Source organism: Chionomys nivalis, chromosome X (genome assembly GCF_950005125.1).
Source record: "Chionomys nivalis chromosome X, mChiNiv1.1, whole genome shotgun sequence".
In the NCBI taxonomy this organism is placed as follows: Eukaryota; Metazoa; Chordata; class Mammalia; order Rodentia; family Cricetidae; genus Chionomys; species Chionomys nivalis.
In genome coordinates, this window is record NC_080112.1 from 100,418,506 (window position 1) to 100,437,116 (window position 18,611).

The 18,611-nt window shown below is 42.8% G+C and overlaps 1 protein-coding gene across 4 annotated transcripts in view; it reads left to right on the forward strand.

The window, feature by feature from the left end:
* Positions 1 to 18,323: 18,323 nt before the first annotated feature.
* Trmt2b (tRNA methyltransferase 2 homolog B) overlaps positions 18,324 to 18,611 on the forward strand; it is a 54,297-nt gene continuing 54,009 nt past the window's right edge. For all 4 annotated transcript variants that reach the window (XM_057759812.1, XM_057759811.1, XM_057759814.1 and 1 more), the window contains exon 1: positions 18,324 to 18,381. The gene's annotated coding sequence lies outside the window, so the exon portion shown is untranslated. The remainder of the gene's footprint in view (positions 18,382 to 18,611) is intronic.

An 18,611-nucleotide genomic window follows, 5' to 3' on the forward strand; every position in this document is an offset into this window, starting at 1 on the left:
TTTTCTTACTAGTCATTAGGCTATTGTGCTTACTCTTTAAAGGTCATTCATCGAATAACCTTTGCATCAATGTCACCTCCTCTATAAAGCCTCTCCGGATATAGTACCAGCTACATGAGATTTTTTTTTCCTCCTTTGATGTTGTTCTATTACAAAAATCAATGCTTATCGACTATCTAGTAGGAGCAAGAAACTGTTCATATATATATATATATATATATATATATATATATATATATATATATATACTGTGAGCTAAATATGAACCCCCATTTGTGGATGGGGACGTTGATGGGATTCAAATGACTAGACAATTATATCTAGAAGTCAGACTCATTTGGTTTGGTCAAACACATGAAATCTTTACTCCAGGAGTGGGTAAAGTGAACATCAGAGCCTCTGATAAGATTTGTTGCTCCGCTGCCCAAATTTGTGACCAGAGGTCTCAGATACATAGAATACATAGCCAGTGTGGAACTCACACTAAGAATGAATGGGGAGGCGACACACTAGGATCCAAACATCCTTCTAGACTGCACGGGAACGGTCAGTGATCAGAGCATGGTGTGTCTCTCTGTTAGGGCAGAGGGTAATTGGGCAAGCTGGGTGGTGACCACCCCTTGTCTGACTCCCAGAGAGACAAGCAGAACCCCAGCAGCACTGCTCAAGGAGGGAGGTGAAAATCCTGAATCTTTCTTTCTTTCTTTCTTTCTTTCTTTCTTTCTTTCTTTCTTTCTTTCTTTCTTTCTTCTTCTTCTTCTTCTTCTTCTTCTTCTTCTTCTTCTTCTTCTTCTTCTTCTTCTTCTTCTTCCTCTTCCTCTTCCTCCTCCTCCTCCTCCTCCTCCTCTTCCTCTTCTTCCTCTTCTTCCTCTTCTTCCTCTTCTTCCTCTTCTTCCTCTTCTTCCTCTCTTCTTCTTCTTCTTCTTCTTCTTCTTCTTCTTCTTCTTCTTCTTCTTCTTCTTCTTCTTCTTCTTCTTCTTCTTCTTCTTCTTCTTCTTCTTCTTCTTCTTCTTCTTCTTCTTTTGGTTTTTCAAAGCAGGGTTTCTCTGTAGCTTTGGAGCCTGTCCTGGAACTAGCTCTTGTAGACCAGACTGGCCTCCAACTCACAGAGATCCGCCTGCCTCTGCCTCCCAAGTGCTGGGATTAAAGGCGTGAGCCACCACCACTCAGCTGAAAATCCTGAATCTTGTGCAGTTTGCTTTCTGTTGCTATGCCAGACATTGTGAGCAAAAGCGACTTGGGGAGGACAGGGTTTGTTTCAGCGTATGCTTTATGAGCAATCATTGAGAGAATCCAGGGCAGGAACTAAAGCGGGAGACTTGATCCAGGAATGGAAGCAGAGACCCTAGATAGGGGAATGCTGTTTGGTAGCTGACTTCCCTGCCTGGCTTGACTAACTTCTTTGTATGTCCCAGGACCACTGCCCACAGTGGGCTGGGTCCTCCTCTATCAATTGGCAATCAATAAAATGCCCTACATATGTACTCACAGGACAGTCTGACTGAGGCAATGCTTTCACCAAGGTTCTCTCTTCCCAGACGTGTCAAGTTGAAGTCCAAGATTAACCTCCCCAAGCCTATGCTCTCCCTGTAACTCAGAGGCCTCTTTCCATCTTGGTCACCAATCTTTCGTACTCCTCCCACCTATCCAGTCCAAGCTGGGCTGAGTGACTCCTGTCTCTAACCCCACTACTCACTCAGAAACCCGAGGTAAGAGGATTGCTGTGAGTTCAAAGCCATCCTAAGCTACATAGTAAATTTCAGACCTGTCTGGGCTATAGTATAAGACTCTGCCTCAAAACCAACCAAACAAAAAGTATCTGAAGAAAGAGGAGTACGAGGAGGAAGGAAAAGAAGAAAGAAAGGGGTGGGGGCGGGTAGTAAATACTACAGAATCAGCACAAATTCCCTTCAAAGAGCCTGTCTTATTCCTAATGTCACCCCAGACAGTCCTTCCTGCCAGTCACAGGTGTGATGATGCCCTTACTCCACGGGGCCAGAATACCCAAGAAAAGCAGCTTCAGAGTTTACATTACATCTACAGGCAGGAAGCAGAGATTGAGAACGCACAGCTTAATCACTCCATTTCTCCCCCCCCCCCACCCCCCGCCATTCTTGGCCTCCAGTCCATTGAACAGTGTCTTCCATATTTCAGTTGCGTCTCCCACCCTCAATTAAACCTTTCTCGGGGCTGGGGAGGTAGATAACTCAGCGGGAAAAGTGCTTACTGTCCATGCACGAAGATTCAGTCCCAGGTACCCCTACACAAACCAAGCATGGCGGCACATACTTATAGCCTCGTTATGGTGTGAGAGGGGCACAGAAGGATGAGGGGATAAGGAAAACCTGGATAATTGGAAACAGGTGGCTCCTGAGGGCTGGCTGGCTAACTGTCCAAATAGAGTTTCAGATTCAACAGAGACCCTACTTCAACATATAAGGCAGAAAAGCAGTTGATTAAGATATTCTGACATCATTTTCTAGTCTCCACATGTACCCACTAGGCACATATACAACACACACACACACACACAAACACACCACAGAAAAAGAAAAGAAAAATATTGGAAATAACCCTATAGACATACCCAGAGGTGTATTTCCATAGTGATTCTAAATCCCATCCTGTTGGTAAAGAAGGTTAACCATCTCGACAGGTACCCTGAGCCTGAGCCCTCTGAAATAGTATGTACCTGGTGCCTCATGCTCAATTCCATTGAGGAAAATTGGGCCCCGTGCCCTTCATGCTGAGTCTCTTGGTGACTTCCTTTGGTGACTAAAAGACAAGGAACATCATTTGAAATAATCTGAAGCTTGTTGCCTGAGGAATCTCTCCATCGTAAGTCAGCTCTTGTCTTCCTATTACTAGGCCAAAGACGCAGAGGACTTCCTTCAGTTCAGCTTCCTTGGATTGAACAGTCAGGGCCTGGAAGGCCCCCATGAACTTTAAATGTGTGATGTAGCAGTGATAAGCATTCTCTATACTCCCACATCTTCCTGAAGGCAGTATGCGGTGTTCTGGGTCCTGAGTGCTGGATACAGCCACAGACCGACTCCTCCACAGTGCCCTGAGCACCAGAGCGTACTTCAGTGGAGTAAGAACTTCAAGGGCATTGTGTTCTCCAGGCTGTCCATGTACGACAGGTTCTCACACACCCTGCCAGTGACATTCCAGGTAGTTCTGTGTTCTGTGTTCATTGTCACCACGGATTTGGAAGCTGACTCTATGAAAGGACTTTGAAGGTGCCAGCATTCATCTTGAGCTTGGCAGCTAGACCTGGCTATGGATCTTATTTTGTTCCATCCACTGGATAAGTCTGGGAGAGAAGAGTCATGGACCCGTCCCCCACTGATTGAAGCCTTGTGACTTAGGCACTGCAGGAGAACATGGAAAGTGAGATACAGACACTGCTAACAACGAGCTTGTTGCTACACAGCAGACAAGAGAATCTGTTTATTTTCATACACATTATACGTGTCTGGAAGGAATGTACCAAAGTATAAAATGGTAATATTTTAAATTTTTTCAAACATCTTATATTGAACATGTCAATAAAATGAGCAGTTAGGGAAGACTATGTTTCAGAGCTAAGTGACTGATTATATATAATGTATTGTATATAGTGTATTTCCATTTCAAATGACATGATAATGGGCATAACACATACTCATAAAAATGTGTAAAACGTTAAAGGATATAAGAGAAAATAACTCATGATTCCACTATGAAGACATAGTACTAATGTTTCTGTTGGTCAGTATTTGGACTGACCTTTTCCTTAATCCCTCTATATGAAGAAGACATATGTAAATTATTACTTTTTCAGAATTTGACTACTTTAGTACGTTTTATACCCAGGTTTTATTATCTTTTATTTTTATCACTATATTCCTGAGTTAAGGTAAAAGTCCTAAATTCAGGGAATGTCAATGGGATCCAGCCTCTAGCTCCTCTTTAGAAGGCCAATCAAAGGATTTAGCAGTAGGTGGCAAAGGTCACACAAAGTTTAATCATCAGTATGATTGCACTGGCAATGGCAGAAGCCTGATGCTCTAAAATCTGTGTTCTGTGTTTTTGTTTTGTTTTGGTTTTGAGACAGTCTTGCTATGTAGCCAAGGTTGGCATTGAACTTGTGACCCTCTTGCCTCCAAATGCTAGAATTACATCTTCAAAGTGCTTATAACAGTGTTAATGTGGTATAGGGAATAGAAGAAACAAAGGCGAGAATTGGGGGTTACAGTGTGTCTCAGTTGCTTTCCTATTGCCTTGATAAAACACAGTGGGAGGAGGGCAAGGCTTTTGACACAGCTCCTCTAACAAGGCCACACTTTCGAATCTTCCTCAAATAGTCCTACCAAGTGGGCACAAGTATTTACACATATGAGTCATTTGAGACATTCTCATTCACACCACCACACCACGAGTAGTCCTTGGCATCTTGGCCTGCCCATGGTCCCATTAATCATTATGCTGGGTTAGTCACTCAAGGGCAGTCATGCCATTCTATATTAGGTACAATGTGCTCTTTTGCTTAGGGAGTAGGGTTGGCATTTTTTTCTTAAGATGGTCATAAATCACATCTAGAGTTGGTAGAATCCTAGTTAGCTGTAGCAGGAAAAGACGCAGGAGAACTCAGAAGAAATGGAAAGCAAAGAAAAATGGAATCCCCAGAAAGTCACAGAGAGTTCACAAGGTTAGTGGCTGGACCCTCCTCGAACCCCGAGTGTGAAGCCATCACTCCACTTCTGTGGGAGTAAGGCCTGAAGTATGTGTCCATAATAATTAGTATGCAATAATCATTCTGTATTAGTCAGATTTTTTTCCTTTTTAAGATTTGTTTTATTTTCAGTTATGTGTGTGTCCGTGTGTCCACAAGACTGTGGGTGGTCATTTAGGTCAGAGGTGTTGAATTCCTTGGAGTTGGAGTTACAGGAAGTTTCAAGCCATCTGACATGGGAGTTGGGACTTGAACTCGGTTCCTCTGAAAGAACAGTATGCCTTCTTTTATTTCTTCATTCATTCATTATGTATACAGCGTTCTGTCTGCATGTGTGCCTGCAGACCAGAAGAGAGCATCAGATCTCACAACAGATGGTTGTGAGCCACCATGTGATTCCTGGGAATTGAACTCAGGACCCCTGGAAGAGGGGCCAGTGTCTTAACTGCTGAGCCATCTCTTCTTCCCTGGTTAGATTTTTTCAAATGACACAAAGGAATCTCAACTGAGAAATTGCTTCTGCATGAATTTTAGGGTTTTTCCTATTTATGCAAAGAATATATAATTTATTTAAGTCATATACACAAAATGTTGTCCTTCCTTCCTTCCTTCCTTCTTTCTTTCCTTCTTTCTTCCTTCTTTTTGAGACAGAGTCTCCTTTGGCCCAGGCTGGCTTCAAACTGGCTATGTGTTTGAACTTCGGATCCTCCCACCTCCCACCCCTGAGTTTTGGGCCTGCAGGTGTGTGTGACACACACCTGGTTATGTAGTGCTGCTAGTCAAATGCAGGGTTTTGTTCATGCTGGGTCAGCATTCTACCAATTGAGCTAGCTATATGCCCAGATCCCTTGCTATCAGTTTTTTTTTTTTTTTAATATTAAAAGTCCCTCACAAGTTCATGTGTTAAAAGTTTGGTTTGTAATTGGTGGCCTTATTTTGGGAGCTGATGGAAGTTTCAAGATGTAGGGCCCAATGGTTACAGAAGAAATGTTCTTCCTGGGAAGGGGTCTAGATTTTGCTATAGCCCCTTCCAGTTTTTCTGAGCTTCCTCTCTACGTTGGGGGTGGAGGGACTATGTGTTCCACTGTATGTTCCCATCGTAATGTCTAACCTCTCATCAGACTCACAACAATGGAACCAGCTGGACAGGACTGAAACCGTGAGTCAGCTTAAGTCCTTACTCTTGTAAGTTGTTCATTGCCACATATTTTGTCACAGAGATGTAAACTCTAACACAGAACCCACTCATTCATTAAGATGAGAGCTCGCTGTGCTGCCCAGAATAACCAGGATTTTTAGGCTCAAATGATACTCCTGTCTCATCCTCCTAACTAGTTGTACCTGAACGTTTACAACACTATTTCTAACTGAGACTAGAGATCATATCACTAGGGATTTTATCCTCGTGTTATTATCATGAAAACATTCGACCCATTTTATACTCTGACTGGCTGTGGCCAGCTTACAGAAAATCTGTTGACTGTTTTCAGCCACTTGGCTGAACTCTCTTCTAAATCTCTCTTCTGTTCTTAAATCCTATTCATGTTTCAATTGACTCCCCCTGGGTATTTTCTGAATAGACAACCAAATGTACTGCAAATTATGATAATTCTTGACTCGCTTCCAATAACTACACCTCATTTCTTTTCTCATATCTTACTCTATTTATTAAGAACCCATGTTTAAACATTTGCCTGGCCTGTAGCTACCGATGGAATTACACTTGCCACTTGTCAAAGAAACCATGAACTGGAGCACCAAGAGAAGCAAGGAAACCATGCCTTTTACTATTTGGAAGTGATAATCGCTATGGAAGACTCTATTGCTATCAAGAGATGAAGGATCTGACAAGCTAATATGTCTTTTCTCTTCCTAGGTACTTCTGCCGTCCAGATTCTTCCTGCACTTTCAACCAATGTCTGACAGCAACAGTATAATTCACAAACAGACAGACCTTCCTACCCTCTAGATGTTTGTTTCAAGTGAGAAGAGGAAGACACACACACACACACACACACGTTATAAGAGGCTGCTTGTTTGTTTCCTACTGCCCAGACTCCCAAAATAACCACACAGAAACTGAATTAATTAAGTCATTGCTTGGCCCATTAGCTCAAGCTTCTTATTGGCTAACTCTTACATCTTAATTTAACCCATTTCTATTAATCTGTGTATCACCACGAGGCAGTGGCTTACTGGGTAAAGTTCTGGTGTTTGTTTCAGTCCGGGCTACATGGCTTCTCTTGACTCCACCTTCTTTCTCCCAGCATTCAGTTTAGTTTTCACCTCCTAGCTTTATTCTAGCTTATCACAGGTCAAGGCAGATTCTTTATTCATTATCCAATAAAAACAACACATATATAGGAGGATCTCCCACACCACACACACACACATACACACATGACAAACACAGAGATCTAGTTGCCATTGAGTATTGGCAGTTTTCAAGGACTTCCTAATTATCTTCATGTGCATCCCCACTACTAAGAACTGCACTATGTTTCATTGCCTGAAAATGCAGGGACTTCAGCTGTGTCTCAGTGAAATATTTAACTCCTGCTTCTACCTGTCTCCTGAAGGCAATGTATGTTCTTTACAAGGTAGGTGTGAACAACAGCTCCAAGGAGAGCTTGCACAGCAATTGTTCTTTCCTCAACTTCCCGAGGTGGTGCTAGTGGAGACCCTCCACAGGATCAGGCTGGATGTGTCAGTTGTATTTAATCCTGAACTCTCAGGTAGCCATGCTTGGCAAGTACTGCTCTTAAGTGTTACCTTTTGGAGTTACTTCAAAAAGAGGATAAAGATTACACAGTATAGTTAGCAGCATTTAGTAACAGCAAGGGCTAGGTCAGAAACTGAGCATATGGCCCACTCTTTTCTGAAATGCTGTGTTCTGTGAGCACAGCCATTGCACTATATTTCCCTCTAGAGTAGAATAGCTAGACAATTTCCAGTTGTTTTTGGAGAGAGGTAAATCAGTTCCCCATAACCCCTGAGTCCTGAGCATAGAACACAGAGGAGAGCGCAAGCCCGTTTCTTCATGTAAGTGTCTTATGTGAATGCTAGGTTCATTTGTCCTGCATGGGAGATGATGGAGTACAAAGCAGAGGCCTTCCAAATGTGATGCTCAAGTCCCACTACCTCAACATCATTTGGAAACGTGTTTGAAACATAAATTCTTTGGCTTACTCAATCAGAAATGGTGGAGATGGGACCTAAAGCATTTGAGTGGTAGCTTTTGTTTGTTGTTTGTGTGTGTGTGTGTGTTTGTGTTTATGTAAGCATCAATGCATGCATGTGCATATCATGTTTGTTTTTTTCTAAGACAGAGTCTCACTATGTGGTTGGCCTGGAACTTTCTAGGTAGTCTAGGTTGGTCTTGAACTCACAAAAATCCACCTGCCTCTGCCTCCTGAATATTAGGATTAAAGATGTTTACCACCAAGCCCATCATTATGCCTGTTTTTTTAAAATGTGAGTTCTGGGTATCAAATTCAGGTCTTCATGCTTGCAAGACAAGAGCTTTTATGATATATCTATATATCTAACACTGGTTATAGATATTTTTGATTTAAGGCCTACAATGACCTTAAACTGCAAACTTGTTGATCATCCTGCCTCACAGACAGGCACTTATTTGCATTTTAAAGGACCTTCCAGGGAATTCTGATACAAACCAAAGTTTGAGGATCATTGGTTAAATGTTCAAACATTAAAGTGGGAAATGGGTATCTGACAGTTGACTTTGAAGTATAGTTCTATCATTTTCTGTGTGATCTTGGATATGTTATTTATTTCTCTGTTTGTCTCAGTTATTTTGTATATAAAGTCCAGGTATCAACGTTCTCCCCTGTAAGTTAGGCAGTTTCTCATGGAGCATTTGGGATACTGTGTGACACAAATCAAATGTTTAATAAATACTGGGTATCTTTTATTACAAGGGCTGTTCTGGATGATCATTTTCATTTCCAGCAAGATTGGGTTCTTTCAGGGTGGAAAAAATGTCCAGAGTATAAGTTTAGGAAACAAACAAATAAGCTTAAAATCTGTGTGTGGTGGGACATAATGTTAGCAATCAGGAGGCAAAGACTGGCAGATTTCTATGAGTTAAAGGTTGGCCTGGTCTACATTGTGAGTGCCAGATCCACCATGGCTGCATACAAAGACCTCATCTGTCTTGGTTAGGGTTTCTGTTGCAGTGAGGGGACACCATGATCATGGCAACTTTTATAAAGAAAAAACTTTTAACTGGGTCTGGCCTACAGTTTCAGAGGTTTAGACCATTGTCATTATGGCAGGACATGGCATTGTGCATGCAGATACTGTGCTAGAGAAGGAGCTGAGAGTCCTATATCTCGATCTGAAGGCAACAGAAAGTGAACTGAGAAATTGTTAGTAGCTTGAGCATATATGAGACCTCAAAGCCCACACCCACAGTGACATACTTCCTCCAACAAAGCCATACTCACTCCAACAAAGCCACACCTCCCAATAGTGGCAGTCCCTATGGGCTTATGGGGGCCAATTGCATTCAAACTACCACATCATCTCCAAAAAAGCAGAACTAGGAAGCACCTGGGTGTGGCTGGGTACACCCATAACCTTGGTACTGGGAAGATGCAAGTGGAAAGATCAGGAGGTCATGGTCATGTTTAACTACACAAGGAATTTAAGGTCAGTCTGGACTATGGGAGACCTTAGCAACTATTCTCCACTCCTCTCCAAAAGTTTAGGAGCTACATAACACACTTTAACAACTCAGTTGGAGGGATAGGACCAAATGTTTTTCACTAACCAGTATCTTCACAGAATTGTGGGGCATACAAGGAGCAAGACACTAAAGCAATCTAGTCCTAGCAACCCTTGCATTCTAACAATGGCACTTGAAAGAAACCGAGGAACACATTACCATCAGGAAAGAGAAGAGAGGCCAGTATCTTTATTACGGGTTTTCTGAAGATGGCGATTTAGAGAGAACAGAAATTATAGCCTCTGGGTAGCTGGAGGATTTGTGCTTTTGGTGCTAAGTCCTAGGCATAAAGCTGAGATACTTGTACTGATAGTTTTCCAGTGTGGAGCAGGATGTGGGATCGATGTTCCCAGGTTATGCTCTTCATCTAGCTGTGAGGGATGAGCTGTCAGTGCTGGAATGCTGGGAACATTGAATTGCAAATTTGAGCACTATAAAAAAGCCAAGTGTTGAGACCCTAGGAAGTGAGAAAATGAACATTAATACCAGCCATGCAAATGTAATATAGTAAATATCTGTTACCCTAGAAACTAGAAGTATAAAGGAGCTAGTTAGTTTGGCGACAGTTTCCAGGGTAATTCCTCCTACACAAAATGTAGGAGCTTTTGTGTTATGTTAACTCATTATGTACATGTCCACTGGACCCTCTATTCATAGTCCACTATCTTTTCTTTCTCTTAAAAGATTCCCTTTCTGAATTCTTTAGTTTGCCAGAAGGTAGTCCCATTCTCCCAAGTGTTTTCATCCAAACCCCTCGGCAATTATCAGAGATCCAAAGGGCCCCCAATATAATGTGTTTCTCTAAACACGGGGTATATAATTTAGAAGAAAGATTAGACACAAAAATCAGGAAATGATAGACTCTTCAACTGAAAAAATTTTTTGAAGGCAGCTTACAGTGGATAAAACTAGCCATCTGTGACTCTACCCAGAAGCAACTTCTGGTAAATATAATTTGTACATAGACTGAAGATGAGATTAAGATGCTTTCCAATATCTCACCTGGGAGCCTGCAATGTAATTCATGTAAGACGAGCTGTTTCCTTGGAAACAGTGACGCATAATGAGGATAGGAGGAAGGCAATATTGTAATGACAGAAGATTCTAGCTACTAGTTAGAGGTGGTGGAAAAGGAGAAGATCAGAGAGTCAGTATTTATGAGGTACTTTTGGAGTCACAGGAACACCAGGCTGGCTGACTTGTCACAAATAATTCACTGGCAGAGCTCCCTCCAAACCGTCGCGCTCTATCAGTTCAAATAGCAGGTGACTCTCTGATTGCTAGCTTGGCTTTCCTGGCACATTAATGCCTACAGGGATGATTCTAGTTAATAGGTAAGAATATTTCTGTTATGGGGTGTGCTGTTCCTCACCAGAACTTGGCTTGCAAGCTAGTCACATAAATTTGCTTAGCAAGTTAGTTCTCCAAAGTCTCTTCTATAGTTACGGATAAAACCTTGTTCTCCATTTCAGAGCCTGGACTACAGGAACTTCACCAAGATTCAACAATTACACTTTTCCTTATTATCAATCTAACACATGTTCATTTGAGAAAACCTGGGGTGTGTGGAAATGGAAATGCAGTGAGCAAATGAATGACACCCATATTATGGTGAGGATAAAACACCATGGCCAAAGAAATTTATAGGAGGAAGGGTTTGATGAGATATCCTCTACAGCCTCAGCATTTGAATCCTTTGGTCCTTTGGTCCTTTGGTCCCAGTTGGTGGCACTATTTGGGTAAGTTTAGGAGGTATGGCCTGATGGTAGAAGTGTTTCAAGGTTTCAAAAGCCATGTGTCATTCATTCCCAGTTGCTCTCTCTGTGGTTTGAGATGTGAGCTCTCGGTTCCAGCTCTGTGTCTGCCACCTGCTGCCATACTTCTGGACACTAACCCTCTGGAATCATCAGCTCAAATAAAGGCTTTCTTTATAAATTGTCATAGCCATGATGTTTTATCTTGCAACAGAAAAGTAGCTAACATAGCTCCTTTCTTAGTCACTGTTCTCTTACTGTGAAGAGACACCGTGACCAAGGCAACTATTATAAGAGAAAGCATTTCATTGGAGGCTAGCTTACAGTTTCAGAGGTTAGTCTACTATCATCACGGCGGGGAGCATGGCAGCGGCAGCGTGTAGACACACACTGGAGCAGTAGCTGAGAGTTACATCCTGACCTGTAGGTAGAGGTCACACTGGGCCAGTGACACACTTCCCTCAACAAAGCCACACCTCCCAATTCTTCTCAGACAATGCCTCTCTCTGATGACTAAGCATTCAAATATATGAGCCATGGAAGCCGTTCTTATTCAAACCACAATAACCCCTCAAGCCCACTATCCAGAGGGCTGTGAATATTGCATGCATTTCCTTCTAGTCTTTGTTCCAGTACATTAAAAAAAAATTGTTCTACTTTTTAAGTGTCTATGTATGTGTATGATCTGTGTGAATGCCAAGAGAATGTGGATGCCAACAGAGGCTAGAAGAGGACATCAGATCCCTAGGAACTAGAGTACAGATGGTTGTGAGCTTCCCAGTCTGAGCGCTATGAACTAAATTCGGGTCATCTGCAGCAAGTGCCCCTAATCACAAGGCCATCTCTTTAGGACCTATTCCAGTGCATTCTTTTTAGATTTTTATTTTATTTTATATGTATGAGTGTTTTACCTGTATGTATGTATGTATGTATGCATGTATGCATGTATGCATTGTACCAAATGCATGCAGTGCCTGAGGAGGTCAGAAGAGGGCATTAGAACCCCTAGCAGTGGAGTTAGGAATGGCTGTAAGCCACATGTGGGTGCTGGAGATAAAAAATTCAGGTTCTCTGCAAGAGCAGCTATTACTCTAAAATCGCTGAGCCATCTCTTCGACCCCCTCAATTTATTTGTTTTCATTACATTTACTTATGTTGTACCCTTCTGTGTTTGTGAGTTCCACAGCACATGTGTGAAGGTCAGAAGGTAACTTGCAGGAATCAGTTCTCTAGTTTCGTGACATGGGTCCTAGGGCTTGAACTGAGGCCGACAATCTTGATGACAAGTGTATTCACCCGCTGAGCCATCTTGCTAGTAGTACCTGGGGATAGGTATATATAAAATTGTAAATGCTCTCCTGTAGTCCATACTGGCCTCAAGCTCTCTATATAGCAAATATCTAGCCTTAAACTTTCAATCCTCCTGTCTCTCTGCCTTCAAGTATTGAGATTGCAGGACATCAAGTCTGGCTGGTTTGATTTTTTTTTTTTTAGTTTAATAAATTCATGTGAAATGTCATCTGGTATGTGTTGGGGTCCAATTCTTTTAAAACCCTTTCCCCCTTGAGTGTGTAGGCGTAATATGGATGGGTAAATGTGAGTGTGCATTTTTGTATGTGTGTGGGCTCACATGTGTGTGTATGTGTATGTGTGGAGGCTATGTTACTCTCACCCTGGAAGGGATTCTTGGCAATTCAGCTAGTATAGCTAGTCAGCTTGCCTTGGGGATCTCCTGTCTCTGTCTCCCAAGTGCTATTTTCCCACATACATTCTGGGTATTCAAAGCCTGTTAGCCACTGATCTGCCTCCCCTGATCACTGGGATCATACTATAAGATGTGCCTCGTGTGAGTTACTTGTTACAGATGCAGGGATTCCTGACACCTCCCTGCCTTGAGATTTCAGCTGGGAAGGTGTGAGGATAGGGCTCAGAAATCCACATTCATTTCCATCGCTCCAGCTAATTACGGTGCATAATGGCCCTGCTAATATTTTTAGAAATGATTACGGTATGTATGGTCTGCTTAGTGACTGTGGCAGTCTCTCTCGGCTTCTGGGTCACTACATGCTACCTATTGATAGCTGCTGGAGTTCTCCCGTGAAAATGGTTCAGAAAAATTCTTTCCGGTTTCTTCCTGTTCTTACAGGGATCACCTTAAACTCCTCAAACCAGCATTCCCGACCCTCCACTGTATTTTGGGATCAATCTAATCAGCAAGAAGGTCACGCCTGTGGCAGCACTTTCCCATCTAGGCAGGCCTGCATTCTATGGTCAGCTCCTGTCATCAAGCTGAAGCCTCCAATATCCCCCAGAGGATATATAGCCTAGGCACTCAACCCAGTCCTCACATCATTTCCCTTTCCTGGCTTCTAAGACGATGACTGCCTTCCTAGAACAACCAATGATCTCACTGCTGTGTATTTTTACCCAGTGAGTCTTGTCTTCCACCTAAAATCCATCTTCGAGGGTACAGTATGTGTATCTTGTCCCTCAGAGCCTTTGTCATAGTTCTGGGCATTAGAAGGTACTGTTGACTAGAAGTAAGCAAGCTACCAAATAATTTTAATACATGTTTTTTTAAAAATAATTTTTAATGTATGTGTATACATAGGTGTGTTTGTGAATTTATGTGCACCATGTACATACAGTTGCCCATGGAGGCCAGAGGGTGTCAGATCCCCTGGAACTGAAGTTGCAGGCAGTTGTGAACGGCCAGATGTGTGTGCTGGGATCTGAACCTGGGTCTTCTGCAGGAGCAGTAAACACTCTTAACCATTGAGCCATCTCTCTAGTCCCTGATACATGGATTTCTAAGAAGGAATTCTATAGCTCCTCATATATCTTTTCTTGCATCAAACTGAGAAGGCTTGAAAAAATTTCTAGATACTTCACTTTGTTGTGATTTTATTTGTTGATAACAAGGTTAAAGTAAAAGGTTATCTTGGTTCCAGTATTTATCTAATTCAATAATACTGCGTACCACCTATGACATGCCCACTTACAGATTTTCTGCTTGAAGAGTCTAACCTTTACGATAATGTGGGCTATTTCTTATTCCTCCTACAGATGGAATGGTTTCTCTTTTTCTCGAAGAGCGTGTTCTATTGGATTAAATAAATATAAAGGGGTTAATGGCTAAATAATTTCATTTTGGCTTCCTTAATCTCTTTTCTTTCTTACCCCTTCAGGGTTCTGCCTCCCTGAAGGACAAAAGGGCTTTAAATGAGTTTGCTTGAACGTGTGGAGTCGGTGGGGACACAGAAGGAAATGGCCTTTTTCTTCCAGTAGGCAAGGTGGTGAGATTCAGTTCATCAAATATTTATTGACCTCTTCTGGCTCTCCTAGCTCTGGGCACAGCACAACAGAGAACACCAGGATGGGAAGTGATGACTGGCTGGAAGGGCAGGGAAAAACAAAGAGGAAAGTTTAGGAGGTGCAGAAAGGAGTAGGCTCGCCATCCACACCGGAGGGTACTAGACAGGAGAAGAGGAAAGGAGAGCAAAGGTGAACTCTCTGGACCGTTTTCATGCTAATTAAATTTTTTCATTTATTTTACATACTGACCCCAGTTTCCCCTCTCTTTTCTCCTCTCATTTCCTCCACCACCTCCCTTCTAACCCCCTCCCCCATACAATCCTCCTCCATTCAGACAGGGTAAAGCATCCCACAAAAGTCAACAAAGCATGGCACATCAAGTTGAGGCAGGGACCAAGTTCCTTCCCCTGTATCAAGATTGGGCAAGGCAACTCAACTTGGGGCTTGGCTTCCCAAAAGTCTTTGGCCTATTTTTACATGATAGCACCATAAAAGCCCAAGAACCCTACAGCAGTGGTTTGAATTTGGATTTTGAGAGCCTTTAGAGTAATTAGGATTGTCACAATTTCAGTCAAAAGTAGCTATGAGGTTTTGTGTGTGCATACACAATATTATTATTTTATCATCATGCTGGGTATCAAACCCAGATACTCTTCCTCTGAGGTAAATCCTTAGACCCTAGAATTCTTCCTTCCTTCCTTCCTTCCTTCTTTCCTTCCTTCCTTCCTCTCTCCCTCCCTCTCTTCTTTCTTTCTTCCTTCCTTCTTTTCTTTCCTTCTTATTTTTTTCTTATTTTTTTGTTTTTTTGAGACAGGTTTCTCTGTGTATCCCTGGGTGTTCTGGCATTAGCTCTGTAGAACAGGCTGTCCTTGAACTCAAAGAAATCAGCCTGCCTCTGCCTCCTAAGTGCTGGGATTAAAGGCATGTGCCACCACCACTTGACCAAGCAATAACTATTTTTAATCGCTGAACCATCTCTCTAGCCCCTGTTTTTATTTTAAGAAAATCATTTATTTATTTTATGTGTATACATGTTTTGCCTGCATATATATATATATATAATATATATATATATATATATATATATATGCACAATATGTGTGAACAGTGCCCTCAAAGTTCAGAAAAGGGTGTTGGATCTCCTATAACTGAACTTACAGACCATTGTAAGCCATTATGTGGGTGCTGGGACCTGAACCCAAGTTGTCTTCAAGAACAGGCAGTGCTCTTAACTACTGAGCCATCTCTCCAGCTCCTCAAATTTTTGAGTGATAATAGCTGACGTTTATTGTGTGATTGCTGTCTTTGAAGTGCTTTCTCTTTCCCAGCATTAACTCGCTTACTCTTCATCACAACCACACGAGGTAGAAACAATTAGGATTCAGACCAAGCATGAAACAGCTAAACATTTGCTAAAGTGTACGTAGCTTTTAAGTATCTGTGTCGCCCTTCTGTTTTTACAAATAATTATTGTATGTTTACTAAATATAACTTAAAATTTATTTTTTATATTTATTTATTTATTTTGGTTTTTCAAGGCAGGGGTTCTTGTAGCTTTGGTTCCTGTCCTGGAACTAGCTCTTGTAGACCAGGCTGGCTTCGAACTCACAGAGATCTGCCTGCCTCTGCCTCCCGAGTGCTGGGATTAAAGGCATGCACTACCACCACCCGGCCCATGTGGGCTTTAATTGAATTCAGCCCATCAGGCTCAGAGACAAGTCTTTATTCAATGTTCTTTCTCAGTATAATGTTTTCTTGAGACAGGGTCTCACTTAGTCCAGGCAGGCCTTGAACTCACTATAACCTTGAACTCCTGGTCCTCTTGCTTCCACTTCCTGAGTGCTGGAATTATAGGTGTGAGCTATGGTATCCAGTTTATATGGTGCTGGAGATGACATCCAGGGCCTTGCACATGCTGGAAAACACTCTGAGGTATGTTCCTAGCCTTGGTTTTTGTTGTTGCTATTGTTTTTGAGACAAAATTGTACTCTGTAGTTTGGGCTGACATGGGATTTACTCCATAGGCCAGGATAGTCTTACCCTTCCACCTCAACCTCCTGTATTACAGGCCCAAGCCACCGCCCCTCGTTGGCAGTGTGGTTTTTAAATCTTGGCTTGACTCAGTACTTATTATTTGAGGTACTGGCTTTGTTTCATTCACTCCCTGGGACTAATATTAGCATTGCCTTTGCACATAATAAGCATGCTATGCTTTGAAAGAAGTGAAACACCAAATAAATGTGCTTCATATTTAAGGTCATTTACAAAAGCATAAAAATTTGCCAAGTGCAGAGGGAAGGTTTATAATCTCAACACTTGGGAAGTACAGGCAGGAGGATCAAGAGTTCAAGTCCAGCCTGTGCTGCAAGAGACCCAAACAAAGCTAAACAAAACCCTAGCAACAACAAAGAATAAGCAAACAAAACCACTGTTAGGTCTCAAAGCTGGGACAAACAGCTGAAGTGCCTATTTAACATAGCCAAGTACCCTGGCCACCAGATCCCTCAGTCCCTACTTGTTACAGGGTGTGGAAGGCATACCCTACCTCCTACCCTAACCTTCTCCAGTTTAGAGGCTGGGATGCCCTTCCCCTAGCTGCTCTTCACTATATAATCCAGACATTCTGGTTACCTGGCCTTTTCGTCTACTCTTTACCCTCCTGGCTTCTTGGTCTGGCTTTCCTCTCTGCCTTCTCCTCAGCCCAGCTCAGGGTCATGTTCACTCTGGACTCTCCCAGATGTCTCTGCCTCTGTCTACGATTTTCCTTTTATCTACGATAAACCTTCACCTCCACCATACCTAGGAGCCATCATGTCCTCTTCTTATTTATTTTTTCTTTAAACCACCCAAACTCAAGCAAGACAAATTTTTTTTTCTATTGCCACATGAAACAGAGGGGGAAGGATTGTCTGAAATTTTTTCTGGCTCACTATAGGACTTTTACCAAGAGAAAGGACTTAATAAAACCACCTTGCCCTCTTTGACCAAATCTCCCGAATCCCATATACATGAATGCCTGGAATTATTTTGAAAATGTTTTATGCTGGATGTGTAATCCCAGAACTTGGGACCTTTACATAGTGAGTTAAAGGTCAGCCAGGGGTGCATTGTGAGACCCTGCCTCAAAATCATCACATTTTAATTAATTGATTAATTAATCAATCAGTTGTGTATGAAGAGTCAGGGGTTCATGTGTGTGGGTGCGTATGGCGGTCAGAGAACAGCTTGCAGAAGTCCATTCTTTTCTTCTACCAGGTGGGTCAGGCTTGGCAAGTTCCTCTTTGGAGGGTGAGATGGAGCTTGCTGCCAAATCTGCTGGGCTGGATTCGATCCCAGAGATCTACAGAGTAGAAAGAGAGATATGACTTTAACAAGTTGTCCTCTGACTTCCACCCATGGGTGATGGCACCCGTGAGCTAGATAAGTCTGTATAATTAAAAAAAAATGGAAAAAGAAAAATATCTTTGGGTCGAGAGGGTTCAAGTGTAGCATCGCTGGGATGGGCAATACCATTAACAAGGCGATATGAAGTTCTTCAGGATTCTTTTTCTTGGCTTATATTTCATGGGGGTTGGGGTAGGAGGGTGGTGTGGGGGGCGGCGTAGAGAGGAACTTGGAAAAAAAGTCCAGCAGTCCGCTGAGACAGGAGCACTTCCTACGAAGGGTTCTGGGGGAGTCAGCGGGATTGGGCACTGTGCTGCCCGGAGGAGGAGCCCCGCAGCTCTGGGTGGAGCAGGGGCGGGCCAGCTGGTGCGTAGCGCTCCAGGAAGTGACTCGCTCCTGTGACCTCCCGCCCCCTGCGCCGTCAGTCAGAGGCTTTAGTGGCCCCAAGGAAGGAGTGGTGGGTAAGTAGTCTGGAAAACCTAGTTTTAGGAGAACTCTTCTCTGTGCCCCAGTGTCGGGTTTGGGACAGGAAGGAGGCAGGCGGGGCCGGGCATGCCACCCAGGGTGGCTTTGCAAGGTCGCGGCCGGCCTGCTGTCTACCACTGCAGATCCCTCCCCCACCCACATCCCTCTTCTATCTCAGCCTTGCAACCCACCTATGGTTTGTGGGTTTATGGTGGCGTGTCCTAGC